Source organism: Lepidochelys kempii, chromosome 5, assembly GCF_965140265.1.
Source record: "Lepidochelys kempii isolate rLepKem1 chromosome 5, rLepKem1.hap2, whole genome shotgun sequence".
NCBI classification, from domain to species: domain Eukaryota; kingdom Metazoa; phylum Chordata; order Testudines; family Cheloniidae; genus Lepidochelys; species Lepidochelys kempii.
Genome location: NC_133260.1, coordinates 130,270,361 through 130,295,957, shown reverse-complemented (window position 1 = coordinate 130,295,957; position 25,597 = coordinate 130,270,361). Strand labels below are relative to the sequence as shown.

General features: G+C 45.9%; 1 protein-coding gene across 1 annotated transcript in view; it reads right to left on the bottom strand.

Moving 5' to 3' along the window:
- TRABD2A (TraB domain containing 2A) overlaps window positions 1-25,597 on the bottom strand; it is a 110,462-nt gene that overhangs the window by 67,784 nt on the left and 17,081 nt on the right. The gene's annotated exons all lie outside the window — the stretch shown is intronic.

The window sequence follows — 25,597 nt, the reverse complement described above, 5'->3', positions numbered from 1 at the left end:
ATGCCAAAGGTCTCACTGCAATTCACGGTATTTCTGATGTCACACACTTTACACATTCTCAGGCCCCAATCCTGCAAGCACTTCTGCATATGGTTAATTTTAAGCACCTGAGTAGTGTCACCGAGAGAAACAGGACTATATGGATGCTTAAACCTACGCACATGCAGGATTGTGAATTTAGATTGTACACTCCACGGCCTTGTCTTGACTACAATTCAACCGGCTAGATTAAGCTACAGGATGTTACCCAGCATCTACACTGGGGAAAGGGTTTAGGTTGACCTAAGCAAGTATGTATTAGCTAACCCTGACCTAGACTCAGACTCTTTCATAGTCAAGGGAAAGTCCACAGGATATAGATCATGTGAATACAGTCTCTAGCACAATGGGTCCCAGACTGGATTGGAACCTTTAGGTGTTACTGCAATATAAACATCCAGCAAACGAGGTGGTACAAAAAAAGACTTTACAGCAGAAAAGATTTTTTTAAAGCTTAGGTGAAGCTTATTCCTGAGCTGACCTTCCCCTCCCCTTGCCACCCCAAACCTGGCTAGATGAGGGCCTTTCAGCCCCAAATTATGTGGTCAGCTCAAAATTTAGCACTGTTTTGCAGTTTACCTTCATAGAAAGGAACTTTAATGTGCGTAGGACCCCAGAACTGACCTCCCTAAAAAGGTGGTGTTCTTGTTGAAATGGAGATAACATTGACACAAGAGCAGATGGGGAATTGTTAAATAAAGTGTTTGGGCAGGGGGAGGGGTGTTTGGTCAGAAAATGCCAATTTGTCAAAACTGAAACTATTTATTCAGTAAAAGGTTGCTTTCAACAAACTTCCAGTTTCAAAAACATTTTGAAAAGTTTCAAAATTTTCAAACTGGGAAATGCAAAATTTCTTTTTTTCAGGTTGAAATGAATTTTTGTCTAGAAATTTAAGTTAATTTATAGTAAAAATAAATTTTTGATGAACCCCTTATGAATTATTTTCAGACTTTCTGTTTGGAAAAATGTGCCACATTTCAATGTTTTGTTCCCATTCAGGATGGGAAAAAATGTTCAAAATCTCAAAAATTCTCCCAGGATGGGAAAACCATTTCCCATGCAGCTCTAACTCTGACCATCATAAGGAATGGCTGGGGAGATATTATGCCATAGTACGCAATGCAGACCCTCCAAGCCTGCGCACCCTCCAAGATAGAGAGGGACTAACTTAGGGTTGCCAGTTGTCCAGTTTTCAATTGGAAAGTCCGGTCGAAAGGGGACCCTTGCAGTGTCCAGTCAGTACTGCTGACCGGAAACCAAAAGTCCGGTTACCGCAGTAACCAGTCTCGGCTGCCAGAAGGGCAGGAAGAGCAGTTGCTGATGGAGGAGCTCAGCTGATGGAGAAAAGTTTAATCTGAGGAACTGGCTCCTAGCTCCAGTGGTGAGATAGATACTGGTGCTGCCAAGGGGCGGGTTCCTGACTGCATGCAGCGTTTGAGGAGCAGGGCTGGCGGCCAGGCTTGCTGCCCATGATGGCCGGGCAGGGCTTCTCAAAGTGCTCCCTCCAGCTCCTAGCTCCAGGGATTGACATCCCCCTCCTCTCCTCCATGCCCCAACTGGGCAGGCAGTCTTCTCATAGGCTCCTCCCAGCCCAGCTCTGAAGGTAGTAGGTGAGTCCTGGGGGAGGTGGGAGCGAGGTCTGGGGGAGGGGGGAGCTGTAGTGTGCAGTTTTGAAAAATTGGAAAGTTATAATCTCTAGATTAAATGTCAGGTGCACAGGAGGAAATGGGTCAGCGATGCTGGCAGAGAATACAGCAAAGAAGTAAGAACCAGCCAAGCTGCAAAGGTCCATTATTTGGCTTCTCTCCTCCATTTTGATCCCTCTCTTGTTTTATTTCCTTTAAGGATTAAGCTCTTTTCCTGCAGTTTTGCACAAGGTTTGGATAGGAACACACAATCTGGGGGCCATGGATACAAGGTATACAACAGTACAAGCCACACCTGATTTTGGTTTTTGCAGATGCTGTGCTTTCAAGTACCCACCGAAGATAGTTGAGTTGGAAAATACTTACATGTATCCAGCTGTGTTCAGCCTGCCCTCCCGTTCATTAATGTACCCCCCTGACAGTGCATTTGGCAATCTTGTAACTCAGCGCATAAGAACTTGTACTTCCAGTAGCTAACAACTGCACTGAAACCTTCCACTCGCATGCTTCTTATATACGGTTTAAAATAGTACGACAACTCAGAAAACACAGAGATATTCCTCCCCCCTACACACCAATAAGCCAGATATGTTGGATTGTACTGACATAGCGGGTAAAATCAGTCACATATAGCTTTTCCTACTGTGACACGTCTGTCACAGCATGAGCACATTGGCTGTAACAGGAGTCAGGCACAAAGTTTTCCTGCTAGCTGTTTGATTCACAAGCAACAACAACTTAAATCCTACTTTTTTAAATGAGCGATATATAGGTCACTAGGTCTATGGCCCATATAGTCCCAACAGGGAAAGATTTTCAGAAGTGGATAGGAGATTTAGGTGCATAAGTCATATTGGTGTCAATGGGACCTGTGCTCCTAAATCCCTGAGTACTTTTGGAAGTCTCTCCCAGCCAGTGTGTATCTGCATAAAGTGCAGCTGCATTCCACAAGCACCCAGCACGGCAAAAAAGGATGCACACGGCCAAGTTCTGTAACAAGTCTACGAACCATCTGGAAAAGTTTAAACGTGCACAAAAAGGGCCTGGAGTGAATTCTGAAATGTTGGATCTGAGCCTTGGCAGCTGCAAACTGGTTACCCAAGCGGGCGTTTGGCAGACATTGTGAAGTGGCTGTCACTTCTACTTTGTTTCTGCCATGGCACCTGCAGGTACTTCAGCCTCCTCTCAGCCTGTTGGGGCTCTGCTTATTACAATTAGCACAAATAAGTCCAGCATTAGCCTTGCATGGAAATAAAAGTTACCTTGACTTAATCCTACTCTCCTTTAACCATGGTAAATGACCAGCTTAAGGACATTAGCATCAGGTCACTTCAGAGTATTCACCAATAAATTGGCTGATGTTTGGGCATCTCTCCTTTCCTAAACTGATGTAAACGGACACTTTTCCTGCTAATCTGTTTAGAATCAGCCTGCTGGAGACAAAATGCCAATCACTTCCCCAATTTCCAGAACCGTTTCATTTACTGGGGCTGTTACCCCTGTGCCCTTCCACAGAGAAATGAAAAACACCCTCTAGACAGCAGCATTTATTCCAAGACGCGTGCAGAGAGCCATCCTGCTGCAGATTTATGCTCTGAACTAACAGAGCGTTAGATGAGAGAACCTTGGTCAAATGTGACAATCAAATTCCTGTTGGAGAAACAGCATTTATTTGGAGAAGTAATAAATAATTATCATCCTTTTATTTCGAAAGCCAGGTCTTGGGAAGCACTCAGGGCACTGTCAATCCTACGGAAAGCAATTCTAAAAATACACCAATCCAACATAAATTATCAAAAGCCTCCTTCACTAAACAGTAAGGAAAAAAAAAAGAGAAAAAGAAAAGAATATCACACAAGACTGAAAATGTAAAGCAATCTTTCAGTCTTTTCCTTTTCTTTTCTTTCTTTTGTGGTAAATAAGCACACTCATCCTGACATTTCCTTTTCTTCTAGATCATTTCTTTATTAATATTTCGAGAAACAAGGTATTAAAGTTTGAATAACGTAGTCAATTAATAGTGATTTTTGGATGAGGTGCAATCCCAATCACCGTTATTAAGAAATGCCAACAGCTGTTTTAATCCCTTAATTTTTTTTTCTTTTCCCTTTTGAAAATAAAGGTTGCCTTAGCCGAAGCAAGAAGACATTTTTAAATTGCTTTCTCCTCTAAGCTTCAGCATCTGAGAAAAGGCCAGGAGTTCACTGGAATTATACCAGGGAGAAATGTACTCCTAATGTTTCACACTTAGGCCAGATAGCACATATTCTCAGCCTACTTCACTTGAACAGCCCTACTGCTAATTCTGCTGAGAGTCCACAAACTCAGTGATCTCCTGGCCAGCAAATGGAAGATTCCACTTGGAGTCTACATTGAATGAGTCAAGATTATGGTCCTCCCCTAACCACCTCTTACTAAATTATTGATTGGCTGGGTCTAGGTCACATGGGCTGACCCCAGCAAACTTGCAGAAGCAGCTGCAAGAATTTGTAAAGCTCCTTTTCTTACTCTCTCTATTCTTGGGAGCACTTACTTTGCCCTGGCTAGCCAACAGCATTCGAAGGACTGGTTTGCCCTCTCTTCAGCCCCCTGTAAGTTGTGGCAGCATTAGGGAACTAAGTTCCTGATCCAGTGTGAGCCTCCAGGATGACTCCTATGGCCAGTCATACAGAAGAGAAGCTATGATGAAGCCACAGCAGCAATAACTGTGGTATTACAAAGTTGTGGAAACCGTGATAGCAAAATGGATCACCGGTAACAATAATACCTACCTGACATTCATTATTCCTAATGCATTAAAACAACTTATAGAGCAGCATCACATCCAGCACCACCAATGCTGACTAGCAGTGCTGGAGAGGCAATCTCATGCTAAGACTCCGTCTACTTTCCAGAGAAGGTGATGTGTCCTCAAAGGCATGGGGCATAGCAGAATTACCTTGACTATCTAGATAAGGTACTTAGAGGTTCCTTCCTTAGAGGTTTTTAAGGTCAAACTTGACAAAGCCGTGGCTGGGATGATTTAGTTGGGGATTGGTCCTGCTTTAAGCAGGGGGTTGGACGAGATGACCTCCTGAGGTCCCTTCCAACCCTGATATTGTATGATTCTATAATAATTATTTGGTGCCCAGCACTGTGCTATCTGAGCGCTGCACAATCTTTCATGTAGTTATCCTCAAAAAAAAAACCCATGACGTAGGGCAGTGCTATTCTTCCCATTCTACAGATGGGGAACTGAGGCACAAACAGGCTAAATGACTGTCCCGGCTTGCCCACAGCCAAAGTTCACAAGTGAAACGCCATCCCTCCCTTCTGTTAACTGCCTGGAATTGCATCCATTCTTGACTTTGTCTCCAACACTCTGCTTTGAAGACATTTGGTAAGAGACCCGTGGACTTGATTTCCTTTCGTTTTTAGCCAGTGGGAGCTATGTGGTGCATGTCAGAACTAATCGCCCCCAAAAAAGTGAAAATTAGATGAGAGCAACTTGAGCAGAAACAAAGCAACTTTTTGTTCTAACAACTAGAATACACGTTTTGAGTAACTTTGCCTCTGGAAAGCAGGAGCAGCTACTTGAGTCCCTTTCTTCGCTTTTAACGGGAAAATGTGCGCTGTATAGGCCGGGACCATTGGGGGAATTTGTCAAACATGCTGCTTAGCTATAAAGTGCAGCCAAAAACCAGGGATGTTTACAAGAACATCGACCCTGCCGTTCTTCTGAACGTATTGGGAGGAGGCACAGCAGGCTGCACAGACGGATTTGTTACTCGCTGTTTTGCATCAGTAGAATAATGCTTTAGTGTCAAGATTAGCCCCCTTTCCTTCCAGTTGGAACAAAAGAATTTCTCGTATTGCACTGCATACACCACTGCCGTGTTGCCAACGCTCCCAAGGTTTGTTGGGTAAAGCCCCAGCTCTGGAGTAATGGGACTGCATCAGCATCCCAGCTTTCATTTTAAAAATAAGTTTCTAGCCCTTCATGACTGCAGATAAAAGCTTGGAAACAGGATCAAAAACCAGAAAGCAAATAAAAAGAAGCCAATATCTATTTTTCAAAAATCTCATGATTTTTAAGCCATTCTCATAATTGTGGTGGCCTGACTCATGAGCTTTGAACGCTTCGAGTTGGCAATACTGTCAATCATGTGGCTTTAGTAGCTAACTCAGCCTTAGAACAGCTAATGAATTCACAGAACAACTATTCAAAAGCACTTTAAATGAAGGCAATCCACTTGAAACCCAGGCCATTCGGAAAGAGGTTATCCATGACTCTCCGGTCCTCCACCTGTCCTGGATCCCCATGCCAACATGCTGGGGGATGCATCACATTTTCCTCTCCCAGGAAAGACCCACAACCAGAGGAAACTGATTACAGGCTCAATTCACCATTGCCCTAAACTTTGCATAGTCAGTCCATCACACTAGTGCAAAGTGGGTGTTTAACGCTAAGAAATCAGTAGGACAGTGTTTTACACATGTGTAAATGACTGCAGAAGGTGCAGCGCAAAGAGAAAGGGGCCTGACTACACCCAAGGCAAACAAGCTAGGAAAGAGAATTAAGTTCTCTGACCTCCCTCGGCACATAATGTTCTTAAGCCCCTGATCCTGGGGTCCCCATGACAATTATGCACTGCTTAATTTTACACACGTCAACAGTGCCACTGAAGTCACACTCACACGTGTGAAGTTAACAATATGTATAACTGTTTACAGGCTCAGGGCTTTTGGTGTCACATGTACAGTTAAAACACACACAGAGCAGTGACGTTTCAGTGAACACTGGCTCTTTAAAACTAAGGGTTTTCCTTCAAAACCAGGGGTCTTCATTTTAAATACTGCTCAGCAGCTGTTAATCCTGACACTGCTGAATTACAAGAGAGACGCTTGTAAGATTATACTATGCTATGGGTTCACACGTTTGCAGGATTGAGAACCTATTTTTTATAGCACTTAGTGGGCCAGCTATAGCTCAAAATGGCTTTACTTAGGTTTGTCGTCAGTGCTATAAAGGGGTGGGGGACTACTGCAAGATACGTAACGTGCGATAGTTATCTTGCTGTAAAACCCTAGGCTTTGTCTTCATTGCTAAAAAACAAATGTTGGGTTTTACTGAGGTAAACTAGGCGAGGTGACCCACCGGTAGGTGTATAGTGTGGACCGCACTAAGCTACCTCACGGTAAAAACTACAGAGCGGTTGTCTCCACCACAATTCTAGACCAGGATAGCTAATGCATGCTGGATGCCCGGCCACGAAAACACAGCTTTTTAAGCAGTGAAGACAGAGCCTTGCTTAAAGGGTGAACCCTCAGAGTTCTGAGCACACTACATGTATTAAGACATGGCACTGGACAGAAAGTGAGCTATTTTCGATTTCTACTCACTCGGAAGTGAGCTGTAGTTGCAGCTGTTAGTATGGGCCACATGAAGAAAGCCAGGATAATAAGAGAGCCATACCCGGGAGTTATATGTGGCACTGCCCCGTACACAAAGGTGGTTTATAGACCTTAACGTACTTTGAAAATTGCCAAGTACACGGACAAGTAAAACATAAAATAAATAATAAAGTACATCTTGTGATGCAGTATCTCTTTCTTTAGAAATATCCCATATCACACTTGACATTCTAGTAAAAGTACTGCATTATGTTGTATAAAAGTGATGAAATCTTAGTCACAAGAGGCCTCACTGCAATGCCTGGCTACTAAACCTTCAGTGAGAAGTGAGGTGAGACCAATAGGGCGTTTATTTAAAAGCGGCCTACCAATCATTTTTCAAAACAAAAAAATGGGGCTTACTCATCCTTTGCTTGCTAAGGTGTATAAAGAAGGCCTGGTTTATTTGAACTGCCTGCTTTTTCCTTAGAAGTATCAGGAATATCAGCTTTGCTCTGTCCCTAGCTCTAATGGAGAGCCTTTGGGAAGTCTCCAGGATGTTTAGTGCCAACCGCTTAGCTGAGGGTGACGAATCTTTAACAAAGACTTCCTCTATTCAAAATGTTACTTAGTCACTGACATTACATAGGCATTAACAAAACCCCACTTTTTAACAGCTTGACTGAAAGTCCCTCCCACATTTAATAGCTCAACGGTCACTCTCTTGGCTCTTGCCATCTCACTGTTTTGCCAGCCATTGTGGAGTCTACCAGCCAAGAACTGGACCTGTTAGTGTGAAAACCAGATTTTGGGGAAGAGTTTTGGGCCATCTTTATACGTGAAAAAGGCGAGAAATTAATTTTTTTTTTCACTTTGGAAGTCACCTCTAAGAAATGTGTGATCTGCAGATTAGTCACTGAGAGTCTATTGTATTTCAGACAGGAGCCTGACAGGTAGTGACAGGAACTTGGGGGATCTGGCTACTGACTGAGTAGTGTCCATCGGTGGCTTGAAACCCCTAGGACATCAGCCTGTGTGATGGGTGAAAGGAGGAGGTCACCCTGGGTTCAGTGCTGCTGCCTCCATGGACAGGCTATTGCAAGGAAGGATTTGAGATGGTAGGCACGCACCCCATGAGAAATACTTTGAAGTATTATCTCAGTCACTCCGCTAGCTGTAATCCAGGTATAGGATTGGGGGGGTTGGGGTTTTTTTTTGTTGTTTGTTTTTTAAATGAAGACATCAGCAATGAATGCGGCTGAATACAGTTTAACTACAAGGGTGGCCCAAGACAATGCTTATGACCTGTGGCTAAGATGGGTTTCAGCCACAATGTCCGAAATGTTGCTGGACTTTTTCTCACTTTGCAGCAAAACTTCATTCCACGCCAGTTCAGCTGTACCCACAGTTAGCAGCAGGTGTTTTCTGACCAGGCTGCTGTGTCTCTCCCAAGACAGCCAGAATGGCAGAACACAGCTCTCTGGTTCTGGTTCACAGAGATCACCTGACATAAGGCAGTTAGCAGGCAGATGCTATAGGACAGTAGTGCACCCACGCAGTACGGCAGGTGTCAGGCTAAATCAGAGAATTCTAGTCTGTAAATTCCTCTGGGTGGAACATTTGGCAAGGCCAACGCTGCCTTCTTCCATTGTGTTAGGACATGTAAGCCTTACAGGTCATGTGACCAACTTCTGACTGGCTGAATACTTTGAAACACTGCACATTAATAATTAAATAGCAATACGACAGAAGCACTTAGAGGCTCCAATCTGCATGAAGCCTCCATCGGTCCAGGCCCCGAGGAGACCCAGAGACTGCCCTGGCAAACATACAGTCGGAGAAGCTGAGTGCTGCAGGGCCAGGAGTGGAAAGATCAGAGAAATGTTTAAACACCAAGGCATCCTCTCCAGGTAGAGTGTCTTTGTCTCCAGCTTCACAAGTATTTTCTGCCATACAGCTTTGCAATCAGTAAATCCAAATCAAGAACTACACACCGTACTAGGCAGCTCCCCACTATGCCCCATCCCAGTTCCTTACCACCACAACCCTATGACTTCTCTCCAGCACATCCTTCTTTTAAGGCAATGAGCCTACAGAGCTCAGCTGCACTTTATTAGCTCAGCTGGTAGAGCTGCCTCTGATAAGTATTCAGCCCTAGAACTGCTTTTGGCCAGTGGGGCAAAGCCCCCCTCATAGGCACAGAGAGCATGGGATCCCCTCCAGGAGGTGCCAGAAGACTTGGACACCTTATAACACTGAGAAATATATGAATAGTGAGGGAGACAGTCAAATAAATATACATTTTACAGGCATTTCTCACCCACCCTTCAATTGTATAACTACATAAAGACTTGATTAAATAGAGTGATTAAATGACTCGCCCAAGGTTGCATAGTGAGCAGTGGCAGCGCTAGGAGAGTGAACTCAGCCTAAAGTAAGCTGGTGCCACCCCACTGCAAGTCCTTGGGCCAAAGCCAGGGCTATCACATTGGGGGGCAGAGAGAAGGGGCTGAAATGCTATTTACAAGTTTGTCAAACATGACTCAAACTCACATGACTGGAGTCATGGATGGTTATAAACTGTTCAGGAAGGACAGGCAGGGCAGAAAAGGTGGGGGAGTAGCACTGTATGTAAGGGAGCAGTATGACTGCTCAGAGCTCCGGTATGAAACTGCAGAAAAACCTGAGTGTCTCTGGATTAAGTTTAGAAGTATGAGCAACAGGAGTGATGTAGTGGTGGGAGTCTGCTATAGACCATCGGACCAGGGGGATGAGGTGGATGAGGCTTTCTTCCGGCAACTCGCAGAAGCTACTAAATCACACGCCCTGGTTCTCATGGGTGACTTTAATCTTCCTGATATCTGCTGGGAGAGCAATACAGCGGTGCATAGACAATCCAGGAAGTTTTTGGAAAGCATAGAGGACAATTTCCTGGTGCAAGTACTAGAGGAGCCAACTACGGGGGGAGCTTTTCTTGACCTGCTGCTCACAAACAGGGAAGAATTAGTGGGGGAAGCAAAAGTGGACGGGAATCTGGGAGGCAGTGACCATGAGTTGGTTGAGTTCAAGATCCTGACACAGGGAAGAAAGGTAAGCAGCAGGATACGGACCCTGTACTTCAGGAAAGCAGACTTCGACTCCCTCAGGGAACGGATGGGTAGGATCCCCTGGGGGACTAACATGAAGGGGAAAGGAGTCCAGGAGAGCTGGCTGTATTTCAAGGAATCCCTGTTGAGGTTACAGGGACAAACCATCCCGATGAGTCGAAAGAATAGTAAATATGGCAGGCGACCAGCTTGGCTTAACGGTGAAATCCTAGCGGATCTTAAACATAAAAAAGAAGCTTACAAGAAGTGGAAGGTTGGACATATGACTAGGGAAGAGTATAACAATATTGCTTGGGCGTGTAGGAATGAAATCAGGAGGGCCAAATCGCACCTGGAACTGCAGCTAGCAAGAGATGTCAAGAGTAACAAGAAGGGTTTCTTCAGGTATGTTGGCAACAAGAAGAAAGCCAAGGAAAGTGTGGGCCCCTTACTGAATGAGGGAGGCAACCTAGTGACAGAGGATGTGGAAAAAGCTAATGTACTCAATGCTTTTTTTGCCTCTGTCTTCACGAACAAGGTCAGCTCCCAGACTACTGCACTGGGCAGCACAGCATGGGGAGGAGGTGACCAGCCCTCTGTGGAGAAAGAAGTGTTTTGGGACTATTTAGAAAAGCTGGACGTGCACAAGTCCATGGGGCCAGATGCGTTGCATCCGAGAGTGCTAAAGGAGTTGGCGGATGTGATTGCAGAGCCATTGGCCATTATCTTTGAAAACTCATGACGATCGGGGGAAGTCCCGGACGACTGGAAAAAGGCTAATGTAGTGCCCATCTTTAAAAAAGGGAAGAAGGAGGATCCTGGGAACTACAGGCCGGTCAGCCTCACCTCAGTCCCCGGAAAAATCATGGAGCAGGTCCTCAAGGAATCAATTCTGAAGCCTTTAGAGGAGAGGAAAGTGATCAGGAACAGTCAGCATGGATTCACCAAGGGAAGGTCATGCCTGACTAATCTAATCGCCTTCTATGATGAGATTACTGGTTCTGTGGATGAACAGAAAGCAGTGGATGTATTGTTTCTTGACTTTAGCAAAGCTTTTGACATGGTCTCCCACAGTATTCTTGTCAGCAAGTTAAAGAAGTATGGGCTGGATGGATGCACTACAAGGTGAGTAGAAAGTTGGCTAGATTGTCGGGCTCAACGGGTAGTGATCAATGGCTCCATGTCTAGTTGGCAGTCAAGTGGAGTGCCCCAAGGGTCGGTTCTGGGGCCGGTTTTGTTCAAGATCTTCATAGATGATCTGGAGGATGGTGTGGATTGCACTCTCAGCAAATTTGCGGATGATACTAAACTGGGAGGAGTGGTAGATATGCTGGCGGGCAGGGATAGGATACAGAGGGACCTAGACAAATTGGAGGATTGGGCCAAAAAAAATCTGATGAGGTTCAATAAGGATAAGTACAGGGTCCTGCACTTAGGATGGAAGAACCCAATGCACCGCTACAGACTAGGGGCCGAATGGCTAGGCAGCAGTTCTGCAGAAAAGAACCTAGGGGTGACAGTGGACGAGAAGCTGGATATGAGTCAGCAGTGTGCCCTTGTTGCCAAGAAGGCCAATGGCATTTTGGGATGTATAAGTAGGGGCATAGCGAGCATATCGAGGGACGTGATCGTCCCCGTCTATTCGACATTGGTGAGGCCTCATCTGGAGTACTGTGTCCAGTTTTGGGCCCCGCACTACAAGAAGGATGTGGATAGATTGGAGAGAGTCCAGCGAAGGGCAACAAAAATGATTAGGGGTCTGGAACACATGAGTTATGAGGAGAGGCTGAGGGAACTGGGATTGTTTAGTCTGCAGAAGAGAAGAATGAGAGGGGATTTGATAGCTGCTTTCAACTACCTGAGAGGTGATTCCAGAGAGGATGGTTCTAGACTATTCTCAGTGGTAGAAGAGGACAGCACAAGGAGTAATGGTCTCAAGTTGCAGTGGGGGAGTTTTACGTTGGATATTAGGAAAAACTTCTTCACTAGGAGGGTGGTGAAACACTGGAATGCATTACCTAGGGAGGTGGTAGAATCTCCTTCCTTAGAGGTTTTTAAGGTCAGGCTTGACAAAGCCCTGGCTGGGATGATTTAATTGGGGATTGGTCCTGCTTTGAGAGGGGGTTGGACTAGATGACCTCCTGATGTCCCTTCCAACCCTGATATTCTATGATTCTATGAAAAATTAGGAGCAAGTATGCATTGCAAAGTAACATAACTTGCACCAATCTGGCTGCAGTGGACATGCCAAGTGAATGTAACTTACACATTGAGGGAGCGTGACAGGAAAAGCAGTGAGGATGTGGATGGAAGCAGCTCACCCATATCAACTTTACCTCACGCTCTCCTGTTTATGTCCCTGTGGAATTTGTTTTCCCAAGTCCCAGCTCCTATTTCCCTCTCCAAACGCTTTACAATGCCCCCTCTCCATTGTAGCTGCTGCCGGATGGCTTTGAAGCCTACCTGAGTGATCCTACAAAAGAAAAGCCGTTACAGCCCGACCCACGTCAGGATGGATCTCTTCCCCATCTTCATTCTACTTCTCAAAATCACACGACTGAAAATAAGGTGAGCTGCTCAGAGTTAGCTGAACCAGATAAATGTGCTGGCTTCAGAGACCACCATCTGAGACTCAGTGGGGCTTTACATGGTTTTTGTTCCTGTCAGTAGCTTGGCAATAGGAAGACACCCTATTTTCCCCTGCCACTCTTATCAGAAACTATAGCAAATAAGGTATGGGACCACTTTTTTATATATAAATCAGGCTGAAGCAAGTGCAATTCACCACCCCCAATAAAAACAGCCCTGCTTTCAGGAAGGGGTATTTCCAACAGCATTAACTATAATCTTCAGCTCAGTTATAAGCGCCTGTCAATAAAAATCTCTGCTGGAATGTTCGGTTGCCAAGATAAAGAAGGTGTTATCTGCGGCTAATCTCCAGTTACTTTGCTCCCGAGACTGGGGTGCATGAGACGAAGGAGGAACCATTAGCTGGGGCAAATGCAATTTGGAAACTGACCAAGTTATGTACAGGATGCTCAAACCACAGCATAATACTCAGAGCACTTAAGGGGAAGATTGAAATGATGAGTCTCCAGGTTTCCATTACCCAGATCTGTGGCTAGATCCTAGATGATGAATTGGCTGGTCTCAAGAGACAGATGACGATTAAGGGGCAACGGGAATAGAAAATAAACTAGAATTTGAGCAGACAAGGACTAGTGAAGTAATTGTGAAACACAGCAGCAGGCATTCTTGCTCGGTTGGTGTTAAATGAAACTTGTGGCACAGATTTTGATCCCAACTTCCCAGCAAATGTTTTCAAAGCTCGGTGATGTTATGACTCCCCTTTGAATTGGTGAGAATGTTAGAGGAAAAACAAGAGAGGTGCTGAAGATGCAAAGAAAGTCTTTAAAAACAGTGATGAAAATGGAAGATTGGCTATTGCCCTCTGTGGTGGAAATGAGAACTGGGATGGATTCTGGCCTATCTGCAAAATCCCACAGAAAGGAATGATGGGTATGGGAACTAGAAATCCAGAGGCTTCCAGCTGCACGTGTGATTGGTATATATTAACATGGCAACAACAGTGTTGACATGAGCCTGCGTTCTGACCTGATCATGCCCCATCCTCAGCCTCCCTGCTCCATTGCAGATTATCCCGGCCAGAGGCAAGAGCCATCGCTTAGACTATGTCTACCCTGCAATTAAGCTCCCGCGGTTAGCCCATGTCAGCTGACTTGGACTTGCGGGGCTCAGGCTGCGGGACTGTAAAACTGTGGTGTAGACATTCAGGCTTGGGCTGGAGCCCAGGCTCTGGGACCCTCCCCGCTTGCGGCCCCTTGATCCAGCTCTATCTTGGACTGCCCCCTCGACAGCTCTGGCTGTGGCAAATGGGCAGAGCATGTGCAGCTTTGAAGGAGCCGGGACTCAGTTTTGCACTGTAAATCTCTCCCTAGCCATGACTCCCCCTAGTGACAGGAATTTTTCCCGGTATTCCTTCTTCAAGATCTCATCGCTACTGCAAGTTAAAATGACTGCCCCTTGGAGATTTACTGCAGATTGTGTTACGGACAGGTGAACGTCCCTTTCATTCAACTCTTCACCTTTCCCACATGCTTTGCATGTTATTGTGGCTGATACTAAAGTTAACCTCTAACATGGGGGGAGGGATAGCTCAGTGGTTTGAGTGTTGGCCTGCTAAATCCAGGGTTGTGAGCTCAATCCTTGAGGGGGCCATTTAGGGATCTGGGGCAAAAATTGGGGATTGGTCCTGCTTTGAGCAGGGGGTTGGACTAGATGACCTCCTGAGGTCCCTTCCAACCCTGAATGTCTATGATTTATCTATGATATGCTGGCTCTATGCCCGCTGCTCTTAAAAGATTTTTGGAGTTCTAGCAGGAAGTGCATGCAGGAGTGCCATACATATGAAGCAGAAGGCTAAGATCCCGTGCCTTAGTGGTCCTACATGTTCGCTTGTTGGTACTTGCCTTTGTATTTAAAAAAAAAATGTGGAGAAACTAAAGTTCTTGCTTAGCGCTATTTCCCAGGAACCCCAGACTGGTGTCATTAGGCCAGTCAGTGTTGTAAATAAACGTGTTTACATTTCCATGCAAATGAGCAAGCATCAATGCAACATTAAAGCTCAGAAATCAAGCCGGGAATGCAGAGTTAACCTGAAAACTCAGCTCTAATTCTGCCCCCTTGTGCTTAACCAAAAAAAGGCCATGAGCCCAACATATATAAAACCCTTAATGGGAACTATATTTTAGATCTAAACAAGATGACAATGTCCCTTTAATACACTTGTGATACACACTTTTCAACCAAATATAACACAGGGATAGTGTAGGGAGGAATAAATGGCTCATAGTTGAAGGATCTGAATTGATCTACTTGATCAGCAAAGATTTAGAATCTGGATAATTTCCATAGAACATCCATGTGTTGTTTAATTTCCATTTAAGTATCCTGGGGTTTATTTGGAATCCCTCCAGCATCCTGCTGACACATTTCAATGTCAGGAGATGATCTGTAAGACAAGAGTAGAATCCTGCGTGGCATGAACTGATCCTGAAGTGTCAAACATGTCATACCCGATAGGGTGTTTTAAGAGTCTAGAAAGGAGCCATAGGCCTGGGAGTTGTCTGATGTGGAAAGAAGGCTAAGATCAAAGCTATGGAGTTGGAACGAGTGCTGCTTGCATTTCCCCCCACCCTCTCGGGACTCCTGCTATAATTATGATAAAGAGAGTGCACAATGACATTTATGCCGGTGTGTCAGTAGACTGCACTAGGTGGCATTAGGTTTTACAACTAAAAAATTGAGAAAAAGTGAATGTAGAATTTTAAAGGACTTTTTAAAATGCTTGAGAGCCAAGGCTTTACTCTTTATACATTTCATCTAAAAGGAGCAACTAAGGTGTAGGTCCATCAGTGGAATACTTACCTCCACAGCTTATCATCTGGCAGACAGAAAAATAGATCAAGACATCTCTAATGGTTATAAACCAGTGGTGTTAAGCAACTGGCCTTTTAGGAAAAAGAACAGGAGTACTTGTGGCACCTTAGAGACTAACCAATTTATTTGAGCATAAGCTTTCGTGAGCTACAGCTCACTTCATTACGAAAGCTTATGCTCAAATAAATTGGTTGGTCTCTAAGGTGCCACAAGTACTCCTTTTCTTTTTGTGAATACAGACTAACACGGCTGTTACTCTGAAACCTGGCCTTTTAGGGTTAGTTCTGGCCCACCTGATATAGTTATCCAGCCTGCATTGCACATTCAGATGCAGCCTCTCATTTAAAAACAAAGATCAGGTCCCCAGTTGGTTTCAACTGGTATCGTTCCATTGTAAGCAATGGGGCTATGCTGATTTGCGCCAGCTGAGGAGCTAACCTAGCATTTCGGTTTCTAACCCTTGTTGAGAAGACATCTCGCTGCATGTGAGCCAGTGTCGACAGCCTGAACCAGGGAGAAAAGGAACCCTGTCTCCATTTCACTGGGCTGACCAGAAATACACTGAGGTCTGACTTTCATCAGGAGCAGCTGATCAATACAAAGATACTGTTAAATTGGGAGCAGTGGAGGTCAGGACAACTGAGCTGACAATAAATGGAACAGAGAGCTTTAGATAGGTGAAGAGAGTGACAAAGCTAGGATTTCAGGGTAAACAAGCAGAGCTCCCTTGAGTTCAGAGGAGCTTCACCAATTTGAAGGCCAAATTAGGAAGGCTTCAGGACCCGGACGATAGATTTGCACAGCCTCTGATCCTGATTAGGTGCTGCGGTAATATAAGGCATGTTTTCAAGTGCAAAACGCTACAATACAGAATACTGAACAGCATCTTCCTATCACAATAAATGCACCTCTCAACCCGCCCAAACAATTAAAACTGCATTTTAGAGTCAGATATTTTGAAGGTTTAGCAACACGTAGCGCCACTGACTCTTTAAGAGAGATTTTAAAGTGGCAAAAATGAGCTCTCTACCTGGTCCCAACCTTTTAGACTTGGAAATCAAGCTAGTCTGATCCCTGTATGAATCCACTGCTATTATCAAGGCCAGTACCAAATAGGACCTTTCTGGAGTCAGCTAGCCAGCCGGTTAATTGCTAACAAGAAGGGCCGGCTGTACCTGCATGCACAAGGGAACCTAAGAGGGATAATTACTAGATAGTTTCTTTCCATCAGGGCCTAAAATGTCCATATATTTGTAACAGTCACCTAACAATTACAGGGTTGTTACTGTGGCATTAGCCCATACACTGCCTCCTCCTGATGTGCATCAGAAGCTGTGCTTCAACCTTTTCTCCAGGCTGTGACTGTCCGCACTGTTGGGCTGTGGCACCTTTCCTCAGGTAACCATTTTGTTGACTTTGGTGAACCAGGCTAGTTCTTCAGCTGCAGCTGAGAAGGGGTGGGAGATGCAAAGGTAGCTGATGCAAGATGCAAGTCCCAGTTCTGCAGCAGGCCTTCACTAATTTAGAGCATCTTGGGAGCTGCTCTAAATTCTGCTTAGCTGCCCATGCCCCCAAGGGACTATTCTAGCAGCCAAGAACTGCCAGAGCACAGCAGCACTATTCCTACACCCCCCTTTTCCAGGTTAACCCCCTACACAGTGGTCTGGGAGGGGATGGTGTGGGGTCACTACAGAGGCTCTATGCCATTTGGTGAACCCCCTTACTTAGGGGGAATCCTGGGTGGACTGTTAAGCCAGCACAGCCAAAGCACACAGAGAGGTCAAGAATCTGGTCCAACATCCTCATGGGAGATCATCCAGCATATATGTTTTGTATCAGAATAGTCAATGAAATCGAGCAGATTGCTACAGTCCTGGGCTCTAATGACTGGCAAGCAACAGCAAGTTGGACTTTCTAAAGCAAGGAACACTGGACTGTCTCAGATGAGAACCTGCCTTATTTAAATGTGGGTATGTTTTGTTTCGAACACTATCATGAGTCAGACATACCTGTTACAGAGAAGAGTCTCGAGTTATGGATGTGCAGGCTAGATACGTTTAGAAAGACCTCTCTAGCCACTGGTTGCATTTACTTTCTCACTAGTGTGGTTCATGCACCTCTTTTTAACCAACAGGACTATAACCATCCCCCGAACTCTGAAGCAGCACTAGGGTGACTAGCCTCTGAACCATCACAGGATCCCAAGATGTCAGAATGTGTAAATCCCTGCAAGTATCCGAAGCCGGAGGAGCGGTTGTGGGTGCTCACATGCTATGACTAATGGTAGTGAAGAGACGAAAAAATGCCTTTATCAAGGAGCCCATAGCAAGCTCATAATTACTGGAAGTTATGAAAACATTACACTCCAGCTAGCACAAACTATAGGCTACTTTTTGGACGGCACGTCTTCACTAATCCAAACCGAAAGGGACCCCATCGGATTCAAAGCAGCCCTTTAAGAATCCAAGTGGCTCCGAAACCTTACCAGGGTTAAAACTGCCTTGGCAGGCAGGGCTGGCTGCTGGGTTGCTGAGTTGTCACTGGTTCACTCTTCATCCAGAACCTGGGGGAAATTTCCCTCCCCAACCGCAGCACTGGGCTGGCATTTTGAAAGCTGTCTTGTCATCACAGTAATGAGCTCAAGATCCTGGTTTGATCCAACTGGCCAGGATTCAGTGCAGACTGAAGAATCCAGCCTGGAAATTGTAGCTCTTCATGTCAAGCTGGACTGTCCTTAATGACAGCGGAGTTTTAGAGAGAGAGAGAATTGGACTATGGTCTTCCAGTGCCTTCCCACAATTCCCCCTGAAGGATGGACAAGCTCTCCTGGCCGCAAGAATTCTGGTGCATCTCAGCACAAAGAAGCATGGCTACGCCCCCACGCACACTGTGCAGATGCTTGCCTCTGGGTTAGGATAACCCAGGCGCTCAGACCTGGTGCCAATCATGGTGTAGTAACACCATGACCTAAAAGGGCCCCCCCGGCTATTTTTTTCTCTCTGAGACTACTCCGGAACACCTGACTCAGGTTTTGCTTGCATAGGCAGGGAGGTACAGGCTGTTAGCAGGAGTGCAGAGGTAGGCAAAGATCTGCAAACTCCTCCTAGAACATGTTTTGCCCAGAAAAAGGTAACAGTGTTACACATGAGCTCAGAGTGCATCACACCACCAGCGAACCACCAAGCATTTGCTAACGAAGGGCACGTTTTCACTGCAGGGATAACTTGGGTGATCGGCACCCAGGTCTGAGCACCCACGTTAGCCTAGCCTGGGTGCAAGCTGACGCACTGCAAAGCCCTGCCCACATCACTTTGTCCTCGCTGTCACTGCGCTCCTCTGTGGATGTTACTCAGATTTCTGGGGGGTACATCCCACAGTCTTTGTGCTGCAGTAAGCAGATTTTTTCCCAGTGAGTTGTGGGAGACCTTGTCTGTCTATCTTGTGGGAAGGCACTGGAAAACAGTCAGCACCCAAGTGATTTACGTGTATCCTCACTGCAAAGCAGGTGGATTATCCACCTGAGTTAAAGAGGCACCTGGACTCCAGCCCACACCCGTAAGATACAACAGCTAGCTCGGGCTGAAAGCACCACTGAACTTGGGTGAAAGAGGTGTGTGTGTAGGTGGGAAGGAGGTGAAAAGCAACACCCAGGTAAGAACCTGAGTTCACTCTGCAGTGAAGACACACTTTAAAAACCTAATTCAGCACTTACGGAGGCCAGATGGGCTCAAGTCAGTGGAAGTTTCACCTGCACTAAAGATGCAGGATTGGGCCCCGGCATCAGTAAAAAGGTTTTCACCAGCATGTTGTGTAGAAAGTCCTGATGTGTTCAGCGGTGCATCTGTACAGGGTTACGGTTGTCTTTTAGTTCACAGAGCTTCTCATGTGAGCAACAAGGGAAAACAGGAAAACACCATCAGTCCTCACATAAAGTCCAGATATGAATGATTCCTTGAGGTCTAGACCAAACTCTTAGAAATGCAAGTGAGGAGCCCAGTGGAAGAGCATGATACACTGCTCCCACCATGAACCATAGCCATCCACAGGGTCTCTGCCTCTGCAATTCTGAGACCCTTGAGTTATGAAACCCCACCTCAGATGACACCAAACAAGGACAGCGATCATCTCAGCAAGAACAGAACAGTTGGCTGTGCATTAGGAAGGGCTAAGATAAGAAGACTTGCTGGTAGCAAAAAATTTTGTTTGACAAAAATCAGTCGGATCCAATGCAAAATTTCTACAGTTGGGGCACCAGCAGGTTTAAACTTCTGCAGCTTTTATGGCCTGCAAAGATGTGCCAACATTTTTCACATTCATTCTTTTAGGGCACTTTGAAGAAAGAAGTGCAAATGACACATACGAGGATCAAACAGGATGAAAATCAGCCATGTACCAGTGAGTGCACTGAGACTACAGATTCTGTGAAAAACAGACATGCGGAACCCTCCAAAAAAACCCAAAACAGGTTAACAGAGAAATACACAAAAGCTGCCCAAACAAAGTTCTTCACTGGAATGTTCCCTTAATCCTTTTAGCAGATGCCCTACATAAACCAAACCTGAAGCCGTACGTTTTCAGCCAAGAATTAATTCAGGTTCTGGCCAAATGTAGCAATCCTGCTAATCCTATTAGAACAGTGTAACCAGATTGTGAGAAAATTACAAGGCCGGCTACATAAATCTGCCCTAACACGGTTCTATGACAGGATTGTGATTCCAATAAATCTCAAACCTAAACATTGTTATACACTTGGCGTTGTTGACGGTACTAGATTTAAGTGGCATGGATTGCCTCGCCAGCCTCTCACTGGTTTCAAATTGCATTGTCAACTGGGGAAAGCTGCTCCCAAATACTTGTCTGTTCACATTTGACTTTTGTACGCTTAGCAAAGATAGCGCTAAGCCTCAAGCAAAGGGAGGAGGAGTTCTGAAAGTTCTAATTTGGATATTCTCTAACACAGGCTTAGATCAACTGACATGCTCCTCATCCAATTCCAAGCTCCATTCTCATTTCCCCCGTGGGTAAACTGAGTCAGAAAGCTACCTGATGCCTCAGAGTTTATATTTCTAGTTTTATGTAGTCTGCAAGTCAGCTGCGGACTTGTGCTTGCACCATTTTGTCTGCCAACGCAGAAGCTATTCTTTTGAAAGTGGCACCAAAGTTACCTAGAAGCGATCAGTGCCATGCAGCTCAGAGCACCCCAACTGTTTTCCTACTAAGCACATCACGTCTGAGTATAGGAGCCCAGGAGAGAAGGCAGATGTGACACACACAGACACACTCACAGGCAGTACAGCATGGTACAGTGTTTAAAATCCCATTTTAAACCATCTCAGGGCCAGGGCGGTGATGCCATGGGAGTCTGGATCCCAGGCTCATTCCCTGAGACAGCAGGAGCTGGGAGCACGGTCAAATCTTGGAGGAGAAGAAAGGCCCTTATGCTGCTCTAGCGACGCCCTCTGGTGCTCACAAGGAGTGCCATGGGGAGGCTCCAGAAAGAGCAGCATCTTGCTGGAGGGAAGGTGGCTGTACTGTGAGGTCCTCACGGCAGACAGGAGCCCCCCTCCCCCACACACAGAAACACTTGCCACAAACGGCCTGACAGGTGGTACCTCAGGCTGGGCCCCGCATCCGGAGGCCCTGGACCAGCAACACCTGCATCTACTGCAGATCAGGGCATGGGACAGTGTGCACTTGGCTATGGATCAGGAGGAACTAGACTTCCAGCAGCATGCAGACAATACCCGAGTCTAGATCACCTTCACCGCACACCACCTCCCAGCTCTCCGAGGGCTGGGTGGAGATCTCCCCCAGGAGGAGAGTACCTGGCTGAGGCTGCATGCTGGGAAGGTGGAGGTGATGCTGAGAGGGGAGAGAAAAGCGCTGTAAAGCACTTGCCGTATATATAACACCACCCTCTACACACACACACACACACACACACACCCCAGCCAGTGGCTCTGTGCATTCCCTGGGGTACTATCAATCCCAAGGCGAGGCTTGTAAATGGAGCAGACAGAGCTTACCCACTGACTGGCCCATCAGCCTGGAACTCATTGCCAGAAGAGATGAGAATGACCCAAATGTCAGTGCCTGCAGAGCAACATGCCTGAGCCATGTTGTCTCTGACTGAACATTCCCTTAGTGTCTCCGCTGACAAAACCCCCACAGCGGAGCCCAGCCCTGATGACAGAGAAGAAAGGGAAAATCGTATCTTGATCTGCTCATACAGTCCTGTTGGGAGTTGGTCAGGTGGCACAGTGATGGGTGCTCTGTGGGAATGTAAGGGGGGGGGGGGAGAGAGAGAGAGAGAGAGAAGCAATCCTTGTCTCACATGTTCTGAAGACTGTGTTTCTACTATGCAAGTGTTTGGTGTGCCAAGTTAATTATTAATTTTAATCAGGAAATACAGTTCATCAAAAACTAGTTTCTCAACTGAACAAGTACAAATGTCATCCTGGCAGCTTTAGATGTGAACAATTCAAATTTACACAAAAGCAAATTGTGCAGAGTTGGTCATTTTGAAGTCTTTCCACAGAATCCAAGCTCTCATTTAAAACAAACAAAGCGTCTAGCCCTTCTGAATGCAGAGACTGCAAATCAGTGACTGCATTCCTCTTACACTGAGGCAGAGGTGCAAACTATCAAATTTAGTTAATAATGTCTTAATTGAAGTCTAAGTATGACAACATAAATTCAAACACTTAACCATTTCCCTTCTGAGACACCCAGATAATGCCCTGACTTCTGTGTCTAGACATATAGGCTACGGGCTTATCTACACACCAACTGGAACCAAAATAACTGAATCTGTGTCACAGACATGCACTGAAATAACTAGAAGCCCTACTTCCTGATGTTCCAACTGGATCAAGGAGGAATGGTTAAAATACACGCACCTTGAAGCCACACCCAAGGTGCAGAACACTACAACATCCCATTCCAAATAGTGTCCTGTTTAATCTGTTCTCAAATCTCCATAGTGAAGGGGCCTTTATCAGCAGCCTTGGTAGATTATTGCATCAGCCAATTTCTCCTAATGTCAAGACCATTCCCTTAACATCCAACCTAAACTATTCCTTCCTTAGCTTCAGGCCATGCATGGCTCCTTGATCTATCCTTTTCTGAGATCCTTTGTTTGAATTTCAGAGTAACAGCCCTGTTAGTCTGTATTCGCAAAAAGAAAAGGAGTACTTGTGGCACCTTAGAGACTAACCAATTTATGTGAGCATAAGCTTTCGTGAGCTACAGCTCACTTCATTGTAGCTCACGAAAGCTCATGCTCAAATAAATTGGTTAGTCTCTAAGGTGCCACAAGTTCTCCTTTTCTTTTTGTTTGAATTGCTATCTCCAAAGGTAATTTTCCATTGTGGTCTTGTACTGTGGGAACTGACACAAAAGAGTTGAACGTGCCACCTTGGAAATGAAAGGCAAACGTTTTATTAATAAAATACCACTTTGGAGCCAGTGGATAAAAAGCCTTTTCTTCTGGCTTGGTATTGTAGATTTTGGATGGATCCAAAACAAAAAAAACTGAAGCCTAATACTTATTGACACCTCAAAGTTTAACGGTCTGGATCCAAATAATTTCTCAGCCCAACGTAGGCCCTGATTCTGCAATGACTGAAGTTTGCATCCTTACAGGGGATTGCACCACGAGACACAATAAGCCCCGAAGGGGGAACTTTTAAACAAATGAGGTTAGAAATGGCATGAAGAGTGAAGGCAGGAAAATAAATGAGACAGACCGAGTGTGGTGACTGTTTCAGTCTTTTCACACTCCCAGAAGTTATACAGCGCTCAGAAAAAGCAAAAGGGATAAAAAAGACACAGAACACCACCACAGGGCTAAAAGCACTATACAGAGTATGGTCAAGCCAAAAGTGTCATTTCAAAACAGGAAAGGCAGCCCAAGTTAGTAAAGAACAAGACGCCTTTGGCAAATACAGTATGACAGAGCCATAAAAATAATGATTAAGAGGAAGTAGGAAGAACAACCACAGCCAAAGAGCAAAACCTCTCGGAAAGCAAGGGCTAAATGATTTCTTTGCACCCCAAAGGAAGGAAATAGCTGCCCTAGGTTTTCTCTTTGCAGTTCACGAAGATGATGCAATGTCAGAGATAGAGGTCTCAAAGGAGAACAATTCCCAACATTCAATTACAATACCAAGCCAGTGCCTAGGGGAAGAGTTCATCTGAGACTTCTGTGAAAACTGAAGAGTATAGGACTCAGCTACTAGACATGTATAATTCATATCAGGAGTCCCCTCATCCCCGATTCTAGGCCCAATCTGCCCACTCCAAAAAGAATGTATCAGGAAGGGACGGTATTGAAACGCTGGTGTTAACTCGATGGGAGCTGAAAAAGGCTGGGGAAGGGAGCTATGGGGGGGAAACAGGAGGAAGCAGCCAAACCTACACATAGACCACTGGGAAGAAGGGAGATGATGTGGCGAGGGGGAGGCTGGAGGATTAGGGGAGGGAAGCTGAATTGGAGCTGGTGGGCTCTTAGCAGAAGCCCCATCAACAAGCCAGCCAGCACTGCGACATCAAAGGGTTTCTGTGCTTCCAGAGTGCCACAATAACCAGTGCAGAAACACGCAGGACTAAACACAGCTCCCTCTGGCACAAGAGACTAACACCGTACCTGTCCTTCAGAAAGGTGCTAAGGGTGACCCAGGGAGTTATAATTACAGGGTAGTACAAACAGCAATCAAAATAGAACAGAGCAGCGAGCGGGGTTATAAAACACAGACTGCACAGGAGCGTAATACAATATGAACAAACTAGCAAGGCTTCTGTGTGGGGAAATCATGTCTCTCCGACCTGCCTGAATTCCATTAAAGTAATAAAAATCACCTACAAAGAAGACAAGTGGGGGTGGGCCCTTGTTTGCTTTTCTGTCATGTATAAAAATGCGGTGGTAGTGGTGTGTGTATGTGTTTTTCGTTCTCTTTCTTTCTTTCCCCCCTGGAAGACTATATGGATAACTGCAGCACTAATAGGATCATAATACCTGGGTCCCCATTCAAGTGACACATGATTAGAGAAGGAGTGATTTCTAGTCAGCCTGTTAAAACCAAGATCTGTAATTAACACACAACTAACACAGCTGCCTGAAGAAACAATCATAACAAAGCTCTTGTGCCAAAGATTTACAGTATCGATAAAGCCCAAGGGTCCAAAAATCAACAGGCCCCTCGAAAAATACCTATTATATATATCAAGAGACTGGCTTAAAAAACATGAGGTTTGGTTTTTTAAAATAATACATTTGGGCTTCTTTTTCTTTGCCTTCTGGCATCTGAGCCTTCAGGGCACATTCTTGTCACATTTTCAAGCTTTTCTCTGCAACCACCAGGCTACACTGTGTTTGTCTAAGGCAGGGGTCAGCAACCTGCAGCATGCTGATTTTTAGTGGCACTTCTGCTGCCAGCCAGGATCCCGGCTGCCAGCCCCACTAAGCCCGCTGTCGGCCTGGGTGGACAGAACCCCGGGCCGGCAGCGGGCTTAGCGGGGTGGGAGCCCGGCTGGCAGGGACCGGCGGACGGAACCCCAGACTGGCTGCGGGCTGAGCGGGGCCGGCAGCCGGGACTCTGGCTGGCAGGGGCTGGTGGACGGAACCCTAGACTGGCAGTGGGCTTAGTGGCTCAGCGCGCTGCCAGTCTGGGGTTCCGTCTGCCACCCGCGCTGCCAGTCTGGGGTTCTGCCCGCCAGCCCCTGCCAGTCGGGGTCCCGGCCGCCGGCACCGCTCAGCTCGCTGCCAGCCCAGGGTTCCGTCCATCCAGGCCGGCAGCAGGATAAGCAAGGCTGGTGGCCGGGACCCCAGACCGGCAGCGCAGGCGGCAGATGGAGCCCCAGACCGGCAGCGGGGTCCCGGCCGCCGGCACTGCTCAGCCCGCTGCCAGTCTGGGGCCCCTGTAAACGTAAAATTTATTACTGGCACGCGAAACCTTAAATTAATGAAGACTTGGCACACCACTTCTCAAAGAT